Here is a 21,432-nt window from a genome sequence, read left to right on the forward strand (position 1 = left end):
ACTTATGCCCGTTTGAAGTTTGAATTTTCAAACGCTTCGTATAGCGCCCCCCTTTGGCCGATTGGAATAAAATTGGTTTCAGTGATACTTTGACTAACCCTCCACATCTTTGCCAAATGCCATGAACGTGTAACTTTGCATGCATGATTTAGAGGCAGAAGAATAATTTGCATAAAACCGCAATATTTATTGAATTATTAAAAAATTATATTTCACTTTAAAAGAAATCCGCCGAGATAAATCTGACCGTATTGGTCCAAAGTTCATGTGAAAAAAGTTTCGTGCGCGTATCGAAAAAAACCCAGGAGGAGATAGATTTTTACTGTTTTTCATATAATTCCGAATTGTGGGAGACCTAAAGGTCAGAGGTCAAAAGTTAGAGGGTAAAAGTTGTTCGGCATGAGGAGACGCATAAGTGTATACAGGTTTCATGGCTGTATGTATAACACAGCATGAGCTATACCTGTTCAAAGATCGCACTTTCGAAGGCTTCCTACAGCGCCACCATTTGGCCAATTGCTATAAAAAATAATAGCACACTTCGCCACTGTAAACTGAACACATTGATGTTTTTATTTTCATTTTCTCACTAAGTATGTAGGAGTAGAAAGGAACCGAAGTTTTGAGGAGAACTTGATATAGTATATAAATAAATAAATAAATAAATAATGACAATATCTAAAGTGTGCTCGCCTTATAGGCGAGCCCACAACTAGAAAAATATTGTTCCTTCGAAACAATTGTGGGCTCGCTTCAAGCTGGAAAACAATGGCTATAAAAGTACAAAATGTCAAGATCGCAGGCAGTGCTCTCTTTGACGTTACTGACGTCAACGATTGGTCCATTTTGTTCCAAAAATGTGTTGTGCAAAAGTTGACCCGCTGGTGGCGCTATAACAGGCCAATGTGAGAAGGGTGGTATCTGTTCCTTGACCTATTGGGAATGTGCTTGCAAGATTTCACGCACATTGCAGGCTGTGTTCATGATTTGAGGTGTTTTTGGCTTTGGCCACTTTATCGCTGCTTGCAGCTATATTCATTATTATAATTTTTTTGTGTGTGTGCACTTCATAGGCATATTAGATAAAGGTCCTTAGATTGTGTGTAGAATGTTTCATGCAAATTGCAAAAAAAAAAATCCTAACGGGTTTAAGCGTTTCACAAACTGCTCAAAATGATATAGCGCCCCCCTTTGTTCAATTGGGGTAAGATTGGTTTTAGTGATATTTGGACTAACACTCTACATCTTTGCCAAATGCCATGAACATGTTACTTTGCATGTATGATTTAGAGGCAGAAGAATAATTTGCATAAAACTGCAATATTCATTGAATTTATTTAAAAAAGCATGTTTCAATTTTAAAGAAATCCGATCTGACAGATCTTTAGATATCGGTCCAAAGTTCACGTAAAAAAAGTTTTGTGCACGTGGAGCGAAAATTCCAGAATAAAAGCGGGTTTACGCGTTTTACAAACTGCTCAATATGGCGGAAAATCGAAGGGCGGAGCTTACTTAACAACGACACAGATGTCTTCCGCTCGAGTCAAAGCACGCGTGTAACAAGTTGCATGTCTTCAAACAAAACGAGTCATGACTTATGCCCGTTTGAAGTTTGAATTTTCAAACGCTTCGTATAGCGCCCCCCTTTGGCCGATTGGAATAAAATTGGTTTCAGTGATACTTTGACTAACCCTCCACATCTTTGCCAAATGCCATGAACGTGTAACTTTGCATGTATGATTTAGAGGCCGAAGAATAATTTGCATAAAACCGCAATATTGATTGAATTATTAAAAAATTATATTTCACTTTAAAAAAAATCTGGTTGATCAATCTGACCGTATTGGTCCAAAGTTCATGTGAAAAAAGTTTTGTGCACTTGATGCGAAAATCCCAGGAGGAGATAGATTTTTACTGTTTTTCATATAATTCCGAATTGTGGGAGACCTAAAGGTCAGAGGTCAAAAGTTAGAGGGTAAAAGTTGTTCGGCATGAGGAGACGCATATGTGTATACAGGTTTCATGGCTGTAACTAAAACACAGCATGAGCTATACCTGTTCAAAGTTCGCACTTTCGAAGGCTTCCTACAGCGCCACCATTTGGCTGATTGCTATAAAAAATAATAGCGCACTTCGCCACTGTAAACTGAACACATTGATGTTTTTATTTTCATTTTCTCACTAAGTATGTAGGAGTAGAAAGGAACCGAAGTTCCCGTCTACTGTCTGACTGACTGACTGACTGATAGATAAACTAGAAAAATATTGTTCCTTCGAAACAATTGTGGGCTCGCTTCAAGCCGGAAAACAATGGCTATAAAAGTACAAAATGTCAAGATCGCAGGCAGTGCTCTCTTTGACGTTACTGACGTCAAAGATTGGTCCATTTTGTTCCAAAAATGTGTTGTGCAAAAGTTGACCCGCTGGTGGCGCTATAACAGGCCAATGTAAGAAGGGTGGTATCTGTTCCTTGACCTATTGGAAATGTGCTTGCAAGATTTCACGCACATTGCAGGCTGTGTTCATGATTTGAGGTGTTTTTGGCTTTGGCCACTTTATCGCTGCTTGCAGCTATATTCATTATTTTTTTTTTGTGTGTGTGTGTGCACTTCATAGGCATATTAGATAAAGGTCCTTAGATTGTGTGTAGAATGTTTCATGCAAATTGCAAAAAAAAATCCTAACAGGTTTAAGCGTTCCACAAACTGCTCAAAATGATATAGCGCCCCCCTTTGGCCAATTGGGGTAAGATTGGTTTTAGTGATATTTGGACTAACACTCTACATCTTTGCCAAATGCCATGAACATGTTACTTTGCATGTATGATTTAGAGGCAGAAGAATAATTTGCATAAAACTGCAATATTCATTGAATTTATTTTAAAAAGCATGTTTCAATTTTAAAGAAATCCGATCTGACAGATCTTTAGATATCGGTCCAAAGTTCACGTAAAAAAAGTTTTGTGCGCGTGGAGCGAAAATTCCAGAATAAAAGCAGGTTTACGCGTTTTACAAACTGCTCAAAATGGCGGAAAATCGAAGGGCGGAGCTTACTTAACAACGACACAGATGTCTTCCGCTTGAGTCAAAGCACGCGTGTAACAAGTTGCATGTCTTCAAACGAAACGAGTCATGACTTATGCCCGTTTGAAGTTTGAATTTTCAAACGCTTCGTATAGCGCCCCCCTTTGGCCGATTGGAATAAAATTGGTTTCAGTGATAGTTTGACTAACCCTCTACATCTTTGCCAAATGCCATGAACGTGTGACTTTGTATGTATGATTTAGAGGCAAAAGAATTATTGGCATAAAACTGCAATATTGAGTGAATTATTAAAAAATAATGTTTCACTTTAAAAAGAATCTGGTTGATCAATCTGACCGTATTGGTCCAAAGTTCATGTGAAAAAAGTTTTGTGCGCTTAACGCGAAAATCCCAGGAGGAGATAGATTTTTACTGTTTTTCATATAATTCCAAATTGTGGGAGACCTAAAGGTCAGAGGTCAAAAGTCAGAGCGTAAAAGTTGTTCGGCATGAGGAGACACATACGTGTATACAGGTTTCATGGCTGTACCTCAAACACAGCATGAGCTATACCTGTTCAAAGTTCGCACTTTCGAAGGCTTCCTACAGCGCCACCATTTGGCCGATTGCTGTATAAAGTAATAGCACACGTCGCCACTGTAAGATGAACACATTGATGTTTTTATTTTCATTTTCTCACTAAGTATGTAGGAGTAGAAAGGAACCGAAGTTTTTTGATACTTGCACTGACTGCCTGCCTAGTATAGAAATAATGACAATATCTAAAGTGTGCTCGCCTTACAGGCGAGCCCACAATAATGACAATATCTAAAGTGTGCTCGCCTTATAGGCGAGCCCACAACTAGAAAAATATTGTTCCTTCGAAACAATTGTGGGCTCGCTTCAAGGCAGAAAACAATGGCTATAAAAGCACAAAATGTCAAGATCGCAGGCAGTGCTCTCTTTGACGTTACTGACGTCAAAGATTGGTCCGTTTTGTTCCAAAAATGTGTTATGCAAAAGTTGACCCGCTGGTGGCGCTATAACAGGCCAATGTGAGAAGGTTGGTATCTGTTCCTTGACCTATTGGGAATGTGCTTGCAAGATTTCACGCACATCCCAGGCTGTGTTCATGATTTGAGGTGTTTTTGGCTTTGGACACTTTATCGCTGCTTGCAGCTATATTTATTATTATTATTTTATAATTTTTTTGTGTGCACTTCATAGGCATGTTAGATAAAGGTCCTTAGATTGCGTGTAGAATGTTTCATGCAAATTGCAAAAAAAATCCTAGAATAAAAACGGGTTTAAGCGTTTTACAAACTGCTCAAAATTATATAGCGCCCCCCTTTGGCCATTTGGGGTAAGATTGGTTTCAGTGATATTTGAACTAACCCTCTACACTATTTTGTCATGAAAATGTGACTTTGCATGTATGTTTTAGAGGCAGAAGAATAATTTGCATAAAAATGCAATATTGTTTGAATTATTTAAAAAAGCATGTTTCAATGTTAAAGAAATCCGATCTGACAGATCTTTAGATATCGGTCCAAAGTTCACGTAAAAAAAGTTTTGTGCACGTGACGCGAAAATTCCAGAATAAAAGCGGGTTTACGCGTTTTACAAACTGCTCAAAATGGCGGAAAATCGAAGGGCGGAGCTTACTTAACAACGACACAGATGTCTTCCGCTTGAGTCAAAGCATGCGTGTAACAAGTTGCATGTCTTCGAACGAAACGAGTCATGACTTATGCCCGTTTGAAGTTTGAATTTTCAGACGCTTTGTATAGCGCCCCCCTTTGGCCGATTGGAATAAAATTGGTTTCAGTGATACTTTGACTAACCCTCCACATCTTTGCCAAATGCCATGAACGTGTAACTTTGCATGTATGATTTAGAGGCCGAAGAATAATTTGCATAAAACCGCAATATTGATTGAATTATAAAAAAATTATATTTCACTTTAAAAGAAATCTGGTTGATCAATCTGACCGTATTGGTCCAAAGTTCACGTGAAAAAAGTTTCGTGCGCGTAATGAAAAAAACCCAGGAGGAGATAGATTTTTACTGTTTTTCATATTATTCAAAATTCTGGGGGATCTAAAGGTCAAAGGTCAAAAGTCAGAGCGTAAAAGTTGTTCGGCATGAGGAGACGCATACGTGTATACAGGTTTCATGGCTGTACGTATAACAGAGCATGAGCTATACCTGTTCAAAGTTCGCACTTTCGAAGGCTTCCTACAGCGCCACCATTTGGCCGATTGCTTTAAAAAATAATAGCACACTTCGCCACTGTAAACCGAACACATTGATGTTTTTATTTTCATTTTCTCACTAAGTATGTAGGAGTAGAAAGGAACCGAAATCCCGTCTACTGTCTGATAGATAAACTACAAAAATATTGTTCCTTCGAAACAATTGTGGGCTCGCTTCAAGCCAGAAAACAATGGCTATAAAAGTACAAAATGTCAAGATCGCAGGCAGTGCTCTCTTTGACGTTACTGACGTCAAAGATTGGTCCATTTTGTTCCAAAAATGTGTTGTGCCAAAAGTTGACCCGCTGGTGGCGCTATTATAACAGGCCAATGTAAGAAGGGTGGTATCTGTTCCTTGACCTATTGGGAATGTGCTTGCAAGATTTCACGGACATTGCAGGCTGTGTTCATGATTTGAGGTGTTTTTGGCTTTGGCCACTTTATCGCTGCTTGCAGCTATATTTGTTATTATTTTTCTTTTTGTGTGTGTGTGCACTTCATAGGCATATTAGATAAAGGTCCTTAGATTGTGTGTAGAATGTTTCATGCAAATTGCTAAAAAAATCCTAACGGGTTTAAGCGTTTCACAAACTGCTCAAAATGATATAGCGCCCCCCTTTGGCCAATTGGAGTGAGATTGGATTTAGTGATATTTGGACTAACACTCTACATCTTTGCCAAATGCCATGAACATGTTACTTTGCATGTATGATTTAGAGGCAGAAGAATAATTTGCATAAAACTGCAATATTCATTGAATTATTAAAAAAGCATGTTTCAATTTTAAAAAAAATCTGATCTGACAGATCTTTAGATATTGGTCCAAAGTTCACGTAAAAAAAGTTTTGTGCACGTGGAGCGAAAATTCCAGAATAAAAGCGGGTTCACGCGTTTTACAAACTGCTCAAAATGGCGGAAAATCGAAGGGCGGAGCTTACTTAACAAAGACACAGATGTCTTCCGCTCGAGTCAAAGCACGCGTGTAAGCAAGTTGCATGTCTTAAAACGAAACGAGTCATGACTTATGCCCGTTTGAAGTTTGAATTTTCAAACGCTTCGTATAGCACCCCCCTTTGGCCGATTGGACTAAAATTGGTTTCAGTAATACTTTGACTAACCCTCTACATCTTTGCCAAATGCCATGAACGTGTAACTTTGCATGTATGATTTAGAGGCCGAAGAATAATTTGCATAAAACCGCAATATTGATTGAATTATTAAAAAATTACATTTCACTTTAAAATAAATCTGGTTGATCAATCTGACCGTATTGGTCCAAAGTTCATGTGAAAAAAGTTTCGTGCGCGTAACGAAAAAAACCCAGGAGGAGATAGATTTTTACTGTTTTTCATATAATTCCAAATTGTGGGAGATCTAAAGGTCAAAGGTCAAAAGTCAGAGCGTAAAAGTTGTTCGGCATGAGGAGACGCATACGTGTATACAGGTTTCATGGCTTTACCTGAAACACAGCATGAGCTATACCTGTTCAAAGTTCGCACTTTCGAAGGCTTCCTACAGCGCCACCATTTGGCCGATTGCTGTAAAAAGTAATAGCACACGTCGCCACAGTAAGCTGAACACATTGATGTTTTTATTTTCATTTTCTCACTAAGTATGTAGGAGTAGAAAGGAACCGAAGTTTTTTGATACTTGCACTGACTGCCTGCCTAGTATAGAAATAATGACAATATCTAAAGTGTGCTCGCCTTATAGGCGAGCCCACAACTAGAAAAATATTGTTCCTTCGAAACAATTGTGGGCTCGCTTCAAGCCAGAAAACAATGGCTATAAAAGTACAAAATGTCAAGATCGCAGGCAGTGCTCTCTTTGACGTTACTGACGTCAAATATTGGTCCATTTTGTTCCAAAAATGCGTTGTGCAAAAGTTGACCCGCTGGTGGCGCTATAACAGGCCAATGTAAGAAGGGTGGTATCTGTTCCTTGACCTATTGGGAATGTGCTTGCAAGATTTCACGCACATTGCAGGCTGTGTTCATGATTTGAGGTGTTTTTGGCTTTGGCCACTTTATTGCTGCTTGCAGCTATATTTATTCATTTATTTATTTATTTTTTGTGTGTGCACTTCATAGGCATATTAGATAAAGGTCCTTAGATTGTGTGTAGAATGTTTCATGCAAATTGCAAAAAAAAAAATCCTAACGGGTTTAAGCGTTTCACAAACTGCTCAAAATTATATAGCGCCCCCCTTTGGCCAATTGGGGTAAGATTGGTTTTAGTGATATTTGGACTAACACTCTACATCTTTGCCAAATGCCATGAACATGTTACTTTGCATGTATGATTTAGAGGCAGAAGAATAATTTGCATAAAACTGCAATATTCATTGAATTTATTTAAAAAAGCATGTTTCAATTTTAAAGAAATCCGATCTGACAGATCTTTAGATATCGGTCCAAAGTTCACGTAAAAAAAGTTTTGTGCACGTGGAGCGAAAGTTCCAGAATAAAAGCGGGTTTACGCGTTTTACAAACTGCTCAAAATTGCGGAAAATCGAAGGGCGGAGCTTACTTAACAACGACACAGATGTCTTCCGCTTGAGTCAAAGCACGCGTGTAACAAGTTGCATGTCTTCAAACGAAACGAGTCATGACTTATGCCCGTTTGAAGTTTGAATTTTCAAACGCTTTGTATAGCGCCCCCCTTTGGCCGATTGGAATAAAATTGGTTTCAGTGATACTTTGACTAACCCTCCACATCTTTGCCAATTGCCATGAACGTGTAACTTTGCATGTATGATTTAGAGGCCGAAGAATAATTTGCATAAAACCGCAACATATATTGAATTATTAAAAAATTATATTTCACTTTAAAAAAAATCTGGTTGATCAATCTGACCGTATTGGTCCAAAGTTCATGTGAAAAAAGTTTTGTGCGCGTAACGCAAAAATCCCAGGAGGAGATAGATTTTTACTGTTTTTTATATAATTCAAAATTCTGGGGGATCTAAAGGTCAGAGGTCAAAAGTCAGAGCGTAAAAGTTGTTCGGCATGAGGAGACGCATACGTGTATACAGGTTTCATGACTGTACGTATAACAGAGCATGAGCTCTATCTGTTCAAAGTTCTTACTTTCGAAGGCTTCCTACAGCGCCACCATTTGGCCGATTGCTGTAAAAAATAATAGCACACTTCGCCACTGTAAGCTGAACACATTGATGTTTTTATTTTCATTTTCTGTCTAAGTATGTAGGAGTAGAAAGGAACCGAAGTTTTGAGGAGAACTTGATATGACGGTTAGATATTGTCACTAGAAAAATATTGTTCCTTCGAAACAATTGTGGGCTCGCTTCAAGCCAGAAAACAATGGCTATAAAAGCACAAAATGTCAAGATCGCAGGCAGTGCTCTCTTTGACGTTACTGACGTCAAAGATTGGTCCATTTTGTTCCAAAAATGTGTTATGCAAAAGTTGACCCGCTGGTGGCGCTATAACAGGCCAATGTGAGAAGGTTGGTATCTGTTCCTTGACCTATTGGGAATGTGCTTGCAAGATTTCACGCACATCCCAGGCTGTGTTCATGATTTGAGGTGTTTTTGGCTTTGGACACTTTATCGCTGCTTGCAGCTATATTTATTATTATTATTTTATATTTTTTTTGTGTGCACTTCATAGGCATGTTAGATAAAGGTCCTTAGATTGCGTGTAGAATGTTTCATGCAAATTGCAAAAAAAATCCTAGAATAAAAACGGGTTTAAGCGTTTTACAAACTGCTCAAAATTATATAGCGCCCCCCTTTGGCCATTTGGGGTAAGATTGGTTTCAGTGATATTTGAACTAACCCTCTACACTATTTTGTCATGAAAATGTGACATTGCATGTATGTTTTAGAGGCAGAAGAATAATTTGCATAAAAATGCAATATTGTTTGAATTATTTAAAAAAGCATGTTTCAATGTTAAAGAAATCCGATCTGACAGATCTTTAGATATCGGTCCAAAGTTCACGTAAAAAAAGTTTTGTGCACGTGATGCGGAAAATCCAGAATAAAAGCGGGTTTGCGCGTTTTACAAACTGCTCAAAATGGCGTAAAATCGAAAGGGCGGAGCTTACTTAACAAAGACACAGATGTCTTCCGCTTGAGTCAAAGCATGCGTGTAACAAGTTGCATGTCTTCAAACGAAACGAGTCATGACTTGTGCCCGTTTGAAGTTTGAATTTTCAGACGCTTCGTATAGCGCCCCCCTTTGGCCGATTGGAATAAAATTGGTTTCAGTGATACTTTGACTAACCCTCCACATCTTTGCCAAATGCCATGAACGTGTAACTTTGCATGTATGATTTAGAGGCCGAAGAATAATTTGCATAAAACCGCAATATTGATTGAATTATTAAAAAATTATATTTCACTTTAAAAACAATCTGGTTGATCAATCTGACCGTATTGGTCCAAAGTTCATGTGAAAAAAGTTTTGTGCACTTGACAAGAAAATCCCAGGAGGAGATAGATTTTTACTGTTTTTCATATAATTCCAAATTGTGGGAGATCTAAAGGTCAAAGGTCAAAAGTCAGAGCGTAAAAGTTGTTCGGCATGAGGAGACGCATACGTGTATACAGGTTTCATGGCTTTACCTCAAACACAGCATGAGCTATACCTGTTCAAAGTTCGCACTTTCGAAGGCTTCCTACAGCGCCACCATTTGGCCGATTGCTGTAAAAAGTAATAGCACACGTCGCCACAGTAAGCTGAACACATTGATGTTTTTATTTTCATTTTCTCACTAAGTATGTAGGAGTAGAAAGGAACCGACGTTTTTTGATACTTGCACTGACTGCCTGCCTAGTATAGAAATAATGACAATATCTAAAGTGTGCTCGCCTTATAGGCGAGCCCACAATGACAATATCTAAAGTGTGCTCGCCTTATAGGCGAGCCCACAATAATGACAATATCTAAAGTGTGCTCGCCTTATAGGCGAGCCCACTCTCTTTGACGTTACTGACGTCAACGATTGGTCCATTTTGTTCCAAAAATGTGTTGTGCAAAAGTTGACCCGCTGGTGGCGCTATAACAGGCCAATGTAAGAAGGGTGGTCTCTGTTCCTTGACCTATTGGGAATGTGCTTGCAAGATTTCACGCACATTGCAGGCTGTGTTCATGATTTGAGGTGTTTTTGGCTTTGGCCACTTTATCGCTGCTTGCAGCTATATTCATTATTATAATTTTTTTGTGTGTGTGCACTTCATAGGCATATTAGATAAAGGTCCTTAGATTGTGTGTAGAATGTTTCATGCAAATTGCAAAAAAAAAATCCTAACGGGTTTAAGCGTTTCACAAACTGCTCAAAATGATATAGCGCCCCCCTTTGTTCAATTGGGGTAAGATTGGTTTTAGTGATATTTGGACTAACACTCTACATCTTTGCCAAATGCCATGAACATGTTACTTTGCATGTATGATTTAGAGGCAGAAGAATAATTTGCATAAAACTGCAATATTCATTGAATTTATTTAAAAAAGCATGTTTCAATTTTAAAGAAATCCGATCTGACAGATCTTTAGATATCGGTCCAAAGTTCACGTAAAAAAAGTTTTGTGCACGTGGAGCGAAAATTCCAGAATAAAAGCGGGTTTACGCGTTTTACAAACTGCTCAATATGGCGGAAAATCGAAGGGCGGAGCTTACTTAACAACGACACAGATGTCTTCCGCTCGAGTCAAAGCACGCGTGTAACAAGTTGCATGTCTTCAAACAAAACGAGTCATGACTTATGCCCGTTTGAAGTTTGAATTTTCAAACGCTTCGTATAGCGCCCCCCTTTGGCCGATTGGAATAAAATTGGTTTCAGTGATACTTTGACTAACCCTCCACATCTTTGCCAAATGCCATGAACGTGTAACTTTGCATGTATGATTTAGAGGCCGAAGAATAATTTGCATAAAACCGCAATATTGATTGAATTATTAAAAAATTATATTTCACTTTAAAAAAAATCTGGTTGATCAATCTGACCGTATTGGTCCAAAGTTCATGTGAAAAAAGTTTTGTGCACTTGATGCGAAAATCCCAGGAGGAGATAGATTTTTACTGTTTTTCATATAATTCCGAATTGTGGGAGACCTAAAGGTCAGAGGTCAAAAGTTAGAGGGTAAAAGTTGTTCGGCATGAGGAGACGCATACGTGTATACAGGTTTCATGGCTGTAACTAAAACACAGCATGAGCTATACCTGTTCAAAGTTCGCACTTTCGAAGGCTTCCTACAGCGCCACCATTTGGCTGATTGCTATAAAAAATAATAGCGCACTTCGCCACTGTAAACTGAACACATTGATGTTTTTATTTTCATTTTCTCACTAAGTATGTAGGAGTAGAAAGGAACCGAAGTTCCCGTCTACTGTCTGTCTGACTGACTGACTGACTGATAGATAAATAATGACAATATCTAAAGTGTGCTCGCCTTATAGGCGAGCCCACAACTAGAAAAATATTGTTCCTTCGAAACAATTGTGGGCTCGCTTCAAGCCAGAAAACAATGGCTATAAAAGCACAAAATGTCAAGATCGCAGGCAGTGCTCTCTTTGACGTTACTGACGTCAAAGATTGGTCCATTTTGTTCCAAAAATGTGTTATGCAAAAGTTGACCCGCTGGTGGCGCTATAACAGGCCAATGTGAGAAGGTTGGTATCTGTTCCTTGACCTATTGGGAATGTGATTTCACGCACTTCCCAGGCTGTGTTCATGATTTGAGGTGTTTTTGGCTTTGGACACTTTATCGCTGCTTGCAGCTATATTTATTATTATTATTTTATAATTTTTTTGTGTGCACTTCATAGGCATGTTAGATAAAGGTCCTTAGATTGCGTGTAGAATGTTTCATGCAAATTGCAAAAAAAAATCTTAGAATAAAAACGGGTTTAAGCGTTTTACAAACTGCTCAAAATTATATAGCGCCCCCTTTTGGCCATTTGGGGTAAGATTGGTTTCAGTGATATTTGAACTAACCCTCTACACTATTTTGTCATGAAAATGTGACTTTGCATGTATGTTTTAGAGGCAGAAGAATATTTTGCATAAAACTGCAATATTCATTGAATTTATTTAAAAAAGCATGTTTCAATTTTAAAGAAATCCGATCCGACAGATCTTTAGATATCGGTCCAAAGTTCACGTAAAAAAAGTTTTGTGCACGTGGAGCGAAAATTCCAGAATAAAAGCGGGTTTACGCGTTTTACAAACTGCTCAATATGGCGGAAAATCGAAGGGCGGAGCTTACTTAACAACGACACAGATGTCTTCCGCTCGAGTCAAAGCACGCGTGTAACAAGTTGCATGTCTTCAAACAAAACGAGTCATGACTTATGCCCGTTTGAAGTTTGAATTTTCAAACGCTTCGTATAGCGCCCCCCTTTGGCCGATTGGAATAAAATTGGTTTCAGTGATACTTTGACTAACCCTCCACATCTTTGCCAAATGCCATGAACGTGTAACTTTGCATGTATGATTTAGAGGCCGAAGAATAATTTGCATAAAACCGCAATATTGATTGAATTATTAAAAAATTATATTTCACTTTAAAAAAAATCTGGTTGATCAATCTGACCGTATTGGTCCAAAGTTCATGTGAAAAAGGTTTTGTGCACTTGACGCGAAAATCCCAGGAGGAGATAGATTTTTACTGTTTTTCATATAATTCCGAATTGTGGGAGACCTAAAGGTCAGAGGTCAAAAGTTAGAGGGTAAAAGTTGTTCGGCATGAGGAGACGCATACGTGTATACGGGTTTCATGGCTGTACCTCAAACACAGCATGAGCTATACCTGTTCAAAGTTCGCACTTTCGAAGGCTTCCTACAGCGCCACCATTTGGCCGATTGCTGTAAAAAGTAATAGCACACGTCGCCACAGTAAGCTGAACACATTGATGTTTTTATTTTCATTTTCTCACTAAGTAAGTAGGAGTTGAAAGCGGACAAAGTATTGAGGAGAACTTGATATGCTCTGGTTGATAGATAAACTAGAAAAATATTGTTCCTTCGAAACAATTGTGGGCTCGCTTCAAGCCAGAAAACAATGGCCATAAAAGTACAAAATGTCAAGATCGCTGGCAGTGCTCTCTTTGACGTTACTGACGTCAAAGATTGGTCCATTTTGTTCCAAAAATGTGTTGTGCAAAAGTTGACCCGCTGGTGGCGCTATAACAATGTAAGAAGGGTGGTATCTGTTCCTTGACCTATTGGGAATGTGCTTGCAAGATTTCACGCACATTGCAGGCTGTGTTCATGATTTGAGGTGTTTTTGGCTTTGGCCACTTTATCGCTGCTTGCAGCTATATTCATTTTTTTGGTGTGTGTGTGCACTTCATAGGCATATTAGATAAAGTTCCTTAGATTGTGTGTAGAATGTTTCATGCAAATTGCAAAAAAAAAATCCTAACGGGTTTAAGCGTTTGACAAACTGCTCAAAATGATATAGCGCTCCTTTGGCCAATTGGGGTAAGATTGGTTTTAGTGATATTTGGACTAACACTACATCTTTGCCAAATGCCATGAACATGTTACTTTGCATGTATGATTTAGAGGCAGAAGAATAATTTGCATAAAACTGCAATATTCATTGAATTTATTTAAAAAAGCAGAATAAAAGCGGGTTTACGCGTTTTACAAAGTGCTCAAAATGGCGGAAAATCGAAGGGCGGAGCTTACTTAACAACGACACAGATGTCTTCCGCTTGAATTTATTTAAAAAAGCATGTTTCAATTTTAAAGAAATCCGATCTGACAGATCTTTAGATATCGGTCCAAAGTTCACGTAAAAAAAGTTTTGTGCACGTGGAGCGAAAGTTCCAGAATAAAAGCGGGTTTACGCGTTTTACAAACTGCTCAAAATTGCGGAAAATCGAAGGGCGGAGCTTACTTAACAACGACACAGATGTCTTCCGCTTGAGTCAAAGCACGCGTGTAACAAGTTGCATGTCTTCAAACGAAACGAGTCATGACTTATGCCCGTTTGAAGTTTGAATTTTCAAACGCTTTGTATAGCGCCCCCCTTTGGCCGATTGGAATAAAATTGGTTTCAGTGATACTTTGACTAACCCTCCACATCTTTGCCAATTGCCATGAACGTGTAACTTTGCATGTATGATTTAGAGGCCGAAGAATAATTTGCATAAAACCGCAACATATATTGAATTATTAAAAAATTATATTTCACTTTAAAAAAAATCTGGTTGATCAATCTGACCGTATTGGTCCAAAGTTCATGTGAAAAAAGTTTTGTGCGCGTAACGCAAAAATCCCAGGAGGAGATAGATTTTTACTGTTTTTTATATAATTCAAAATTCTGGGGGATCTAAAGGTCAGAGGTCAAAAGTCAGAGCGTAAAAGTTGTTCGGCATGAGGAGACGCATACGTGTATACAGGTTTCATGACTGTACGTATAACAGAGCATGAGCTCTATCTGTTCAAAGTTCTTACTTTCGAAGGCTTCCTACAGCGCCACCATTTGGCCGATTGCTGTAAAAAATAATAGCACACTTCGCCACTGTAAGCTGAACACATTGATGTTTTTATTTTCATTTTCTGTCTAAGTATGTAGGAGTAGAAAGGAACCGAAGTTTTGAGGAGAACTTGATATGACGGTTAGATATTGTCACTAGAAAAATATTGTTCCTTCGAAACAATTGTGGGCTCGCTTCAAGCCAGAAAACAATGGCTATAAAAGCACAAAATGTCAAGATCGCAGGCAGTGCTCTCTTTGACGTTACTGACGTCAAAGATTGGTCCATTTTGTTCCAAAAATGTGTTGTGCAAAAGTTGACCCGCTGGTGGCGCTATAACAGGCCAATGTGAGAAGGTTAGTATCTGTTCCTTGACCTATTGGGAATGTGCTTGCAAGATTTCACGCACATCCCAGGCTGTGTTCATGATTTGAGGTGTTTTTGGCTTTGGCCACTTTATCGCTGCTTGCAGCTAGATTTATTATTATTATTTTATATTTTTTTTGTGTGCACTTCATAGGCATGTTAGATAAAGGTCCTTAGATTGCGTGTAGAATGTTTCATGCAAATTGCAAAAAAAATCCTAGAATAAAAACGGGTTTAAGCGTTTTACAAACTGCTCAAAATTATATAGCGCCCCCCTTTGGCCATTTGGGGTAAGATTGGTTTCAGTGATATTTGAACTAACCCTCTACACTATTTTGTCATGAAAATGTGACTTTGCATGTATGTTTTAGAGGCAGAAGAATAATTTGCATAAAAATGCAATATTGTTTGAATTATTTAAAAAAGCATGTTTCAATGTTAAAGAAATCCGATCTGACAGATCTTTAGATATCGGTCCAAAGTTCACGTAAAAAAAGTTTTGTGCACGTGACGCGAAAATTCCAGAATAAAAGCGGGTTTACGCGTTTTACAAACTGCTCAAAATGGCGGAAAATTGAAGGGCGGAGCTTACTTAACAACAACACAGATGTCTTCCGCTTGAGTCAAAGCACGCGTGTAACAAGTTGCATGTCTTCAAACGAAACAAGTCATGACTTATGCCCGTTTGAAGTTTGAATTTTCAGACGCTTCGTATAGCGCCCCCCTTTGGCCAATTGGAATAAAATTGGTTTCAGTGATACTTTGACTAACCCTCCACATCTTTGCCAAATGCCATGAACGTGTAACTTTGCATGTATGATTTAGAGGCCGAAGAATAATTTGCATAAAACCGCAATATTGATAAAATTATTAAAAAATTATATTTCACTTTAAAAAAAATCTGGTTGATCAATCTGACCGTATTGGTCCAAAGTTCATGTGAAAAAAGTTTTGTGCACTTGACGCGAAAATCCCAGGAGGAGATAGATTTTTACTGTTTTTCATATAATTACGAATTGTGGGAGACCTAAAGGTCAGAGGTCAAAAGTTAGAGGGTAAAAGTTGTTCGGCATGAGGAGACGCATAAGTGTATACAGGTTTCATGACTGTAACTCAAACACAGCATGAGCTATACCTGTTCAAAGTTCGCACTTTCGAAGGCTTCCTACAGCGCCACCATTTGGCCGATTGCTATAAAAAATAATAGCGCACTTCGCCACTGTAAACTGAACACATTGATGTTTTTATTTTCATTTTCTCACTAAGTATGTAGGAGTAGAAAGGAACCGAAGTTCCCGTCTACTGTCTGACTGACTGACTGACTGATAGATAAATAACTAGAAAAATATTGTTCCTTCGAAACAATTGTGGGCTCGCTTCAAGGCAGAAAGCAATGGCTATAAAAGCACAAAATGTCAAGATTGCAGGCAGTGCTCTCTTTGACGTTACTGACGTCAAAGATTGGTCCATTTTGTTCCAAAAATGTGTTGTGCAAAAGTTGACCCGCTGGTGGCGCTATAACAGGCCAATGTGAGAAGGTTGGTATCTGTTCCTTGACCTATTGGGAATGTGCTTGCAAGATTTCACGCACATCCCAGGCTGTGTTCATGATTTGAGGTGTTTTTGGCTTTGGACACTTTATCGCTGCTTGCAGCTATATTTATTATTATTATTTTATAATTTTTTTGTGTGCACTTCATAGGCATGTTAGATAAAGGTCCTTAGATTGCGTGTAGAATGTTTCATGCAAATTGCAAAAAATAATCCTAGAATAAAAACGGGTTTAAGCGTTTTACAAACTGCTCAAAATTATATAGCGCCCCCCTTTGGCCATTTGGGGTAAGATTGGTTTCAGTGATATTTGAACTAACCCTCTACACTATTTTGTCATGAAAATGTGACTTTGCATGTATGTTTTAGAGGCAGAAGAATAATTTGCATAAAAATGCAATATTGTTTGAATTATTTAAAAAAGCATGTTTCAATGTTAAAGAAATCCGATCTGACAGATCTTTAGATATCGGTCCAAAGTTCACGTAAAAAAAGTTTTGTGCACGTGACGCGAAAATTCCAGAATAAAAGCGGGTTTACGCGTTTTACAAACTGCTCAAAATGGCGGAGAATCTTAGGGCGGAGCTTACTTAACAACGACACAGATGTCTTCCGCTTGAGTCAAAGCACGCGTGTAACAAGTTGCATGTCTTCAAACGAAACGAGTCATGACTTATGCCCGTTTGAAGTTTGAATTTTCAGACGCTTCGTATAGCGCCCCCCTTTGGCCGATTGGAATAAAATTGGTTTCAGTGATACTTTGACTAACCCTCCACATCTTTGCCAAATGCCATGAACGTGTAACTTTGCATGTATGATTTAGAGGCCGAAGAATAATTTGCATAAAACCGCAATATTGATTGAATGATTAAAAAATTATATTTCACTTTAAAAAAAATCTGGTTGATCAATCTGACCGTATTGGTCCAAAGTTCATGTGAAAAAAGTTTTGTGCACTTGACGCGAAAATCCCAGGAGGAGATAGATTTTTACTGTTTTTCATATAATTCCGAATTGTGGGAGACCTAAAGGTCAGAGGTCAAAAGTTAGAGGGTAAAAGTTGTTCGGCATGAGGAGACGCATAAGTGTATACAGGTTTCATGGCTGTATGTATAACACAGCATGAGCTATACCTGTTCAAAGATCGCACTTTCGAAGGCTTCCTACAGCGCCACCATTTGGCCGATTGCTATAAAAAATAATAGCGCACTTCGCCACTGTAAACTGAACACATTGATGTTTTTATTTTCATTTTCTCACTAAGTATGTAGGAGTAGAAAGGAACCGAAGTTCCCGTCTACTGTCTGACTGACTGATAGATAAATAATGACAATATCTAAAGTGTGCTCGCCTTATAGGCGAGCCCACAATGACAATATCTAAAGTGTGCTCGCCTTATAGGCGAGCCCACAACTAGAAAAATATTGTTCCTTCGAAACAATTGTGGGCTCGCTTCAAGCCAGAAAACAATGGCTATAAAAGCACAAAATGTCAAGATCGCAGGCAGTGCTCTCTTTGACGTTACTGACGTCAAAGATTGGTCCATTTTGTTCCAAAAATGTGTTATGCAAAAGTTGACCCGCTGGTGGCGCTATAACAGGCCAATGTGAGAAGGTTGGTATCTGTTCCTTGACCTATTGGGAATGTGATTTCACGCACTTCCCAGGCTGTGTTCATGATTTGAGGTGTTTTTGGCTTTGGACACTTTATCGCTGCTTGCAGCTATATTTATTATTATTATTTTATAATTTTTTTGTGTGCACTTCATAGGCATGTTAGATAAAGGTCCTTAGATTGCGTGTAGAATGTTTCATGCAAATTGCAAAAAAAAATCTTAGAATAAAAACGGGTTTAAGCGTTTTACAAACTGCTCAAAATTATATAGCGCCCCCTTTTGGCCATTTGGGGTAAGATTGGTTTCAGTGATATTTGAACTAACCCTCTACACTATTTTGTCATGAAAATGTGACTTTGCATGTATGTTTTAGAGGCAGAAGAATATTTTGCATAAAACTGCAATATTCATTGAATTTATTTAAAAAAGCATGTTTCAATTTTAAAGAAATCCGATCCGACAGATCTTTAGATATCGGTCCAAAGTTCACGTAAAAAAAGTTTTGTGCACGTGGAGCGAAAATTCCAGAATAAAAGCGGGTTTACGCGTTTTAAAAACTGCTCAATATGGCGGAAAATCGAAGGGCGGAGCTTACTTAACAACGACACAGATGTCTTCCGCTCGAGTCAAAGCACGCGTGTAACAAGTTGCATGTCTTCAAACAAAACGAGTCATGACTTATGCCCGTTTGAAGTTTGAATTTTCAAACGCTTCGTATAGCGCCCCCCTTTGGCCGATTGGAATAAAATTGGTTTCAGTGATACTTTGACTAACCCTCCACATCTTTGCCAAATGCCATGAACGTGTAACTTTGCATGTATGATTTAGAGGCCGAAGAATAATTTGCATAAAACCGCAATATTGATTGAATTATTAAAAAATTATATTTCACTTTAAAAAAAATCTGGTTGATCAATCTGACCGTATTGGTCCAAAGTTCATGTGAAAAAGGTTTTGTGCACTTGACGCGAAAATCCCAGGAGGAGATAGATTTTTACTGTTTTTCATATAATTCCGAATTGTGGGAGACCTAAAGGTCAGAGGTCAAAAGTTAGAGGGTAAAAGTTGTTCGGCATGAGGAGACGCATACGTGTATACGGGTTTCATGGCTGTACCTCAAACACAGCATGAGCTATACCTGTTCAAAGTTCGCACTTTCGAAGGCTTCCTACAGCGCCACCATTTGGCCGATTGCTGTAAAAAGTAATAGCACACGTCGCCACAGTAAGCTGAACACATTGATGTTTTTATTTTCATTTTCTCACTAAGTAAGTAGGAGTTGAAAGCGGACAAAGTATTGAGGAGAACTTGATATGCTCTGGTTGATAGATAAACTAGAAAAATATTGTTCCTTCGAAACAATTGTGGGCTCGCTTCAAGCCAGAAAACAATGGCCATAAAAGTACAAAATGTCAAGATCGCTGGCAGTGCTCTCTTTGACGTTACTGACGTCAAAGATTGGTCCATTTTGTTCCAAAAATGTGTTGTGCAAAAGTTGACCCGCTGGTGGCGCTATAACAATGTAAGAAGGGTGGTATCTGTTCCTTGACCTATTGGGAATGTGCTTGCAAGATTTCACGCACATTGCAGGCTGTGTTCATGATTTGAGGTGTTTTTGGCTTTGGCCACTTTATCGCTGCTTGCAGCTATATTCATTTTTTTGGTGTGTGTGTGCACTTCATAGGCATATTAGATAAAGGTCCTTAGATTGTGTGTAGAATGTTTCATGCAAATTGCAAAAAAAAAATCCTAACGGGTTTAAGCGTTTGACAAACTGCTCAAAATGATATAGCGCTCCTTTGGCCAATTGGGGTAAGATTGGTTTTAGTGATATTTGGACTAACACTACATCTTTGCCAAATGCCATGAACATGTTACTTTGCATGTATGATTTAGAGGCAGAAGAATAATTTGCATAAAACTGCAATATTCATTGAATTTATTTAAAAAAGCAGAATAAAAGCGGGTTTACGCGTTTTACAAAGTGCTCAAAATGGCGGAAAATCGAAGGGCGGAGCTTACTTAACAACGACACAGATGTCTTCCGCTTGAGTCAAAGCACGCGTGTAACAAGTTGCATGTCTTCAAACGAAACGAGTCATGACTTATGCCCGTTTGAAGTTTGAATTTTCAAACGCTTCGTATAGCGCCCCCCTTTGGCCGATTGGAATAAAATTGGTTTCAGTGATACTTTGACTAACCCTCCACATCTTTGCCAAATGCCATGAACGTGTAACTTTGCATGTATGATTTAGAGGCCGAAGAATAATTTGCATAAAACCGCAATATTGATTGAATTATTAAAAAATTATATTTCACTTTAAAAGAAATCCGCCGAGACTAGTTTGACCGTATTGGTCCAAAGTTCATGTGAAAAAAGTTTCATGCGCGTAACGCAAAAATCCCAGGAGGAGATAGATTTTTACTGTTTTTCATATAATTCCAAATTGTGGGAGATCTAAAGCTCAGAGGTCAAAAGTCAGAGCGTAAAAGTTGTTCGGCATGAGGAGACGCATGAGGAGACGCATACGTGTATACAGGTTTCATGGCTGTACCTAAAACACAGCATGAGCTATACCTGTTCAAAGTTCGCACTTTCGAAGGCTTCCTACAGCGCCACCATTTGGCCGATTGCTATAGAAAATAATAGCACACTTCGCCACTGTAAACTGAACACATTGATGTTTTTATTTTCATTTTCTCACTAAGTATGTAGGAGTAGAAAGGAACCGAAGTTTTTTGATACTTGCACTGACTGCCTGCCTAGTATAGAAATAATGACAATATCTAAAGTGTGCTCGCCTTATAGGCGAGCCCACAACTAGAAAAATATTGTTCCTTCGAAACAATTGTGGGCTCGCTTCAAGCCGGAAAACAATGGCTATAAAAGCACAAAATGTCAAGATCGCAGGCAGTGCTCTCTTTGACGTTACTGACGTCAAAGATTGGTCCATTTTGTTCCAAAAATGTGTTGTGCAAAAGTTGACCCGCTGGTGGCGCTACAACAGGCCAATGTGAGAAGGTTGGTATCTGTTCCTTGACCTATTGGGAATGTGCTTGCAAGATTTCACGCACATCCCAGGCTGTGTTCATGATTTGAGGTGTTTTTGGCTTTGGCCACTTTATCGCTGCTTGCAGCTATATTTATTATTATTATTTTATAATT

The sequence above is a fragment of the Nannobrachium achirus genome (assembly GCF_963921795.1).
Source record: "Nannobrachium achirus genome assembly, chromosome: 11".
NCBI classification, from domain to species: domain Eukaryota; kingdom Metazoa; phylum Chordata; class Actinopteri; order Myctophiformes; family Myctophidae; genus Nannobrachium; species Nannobrachium achirus.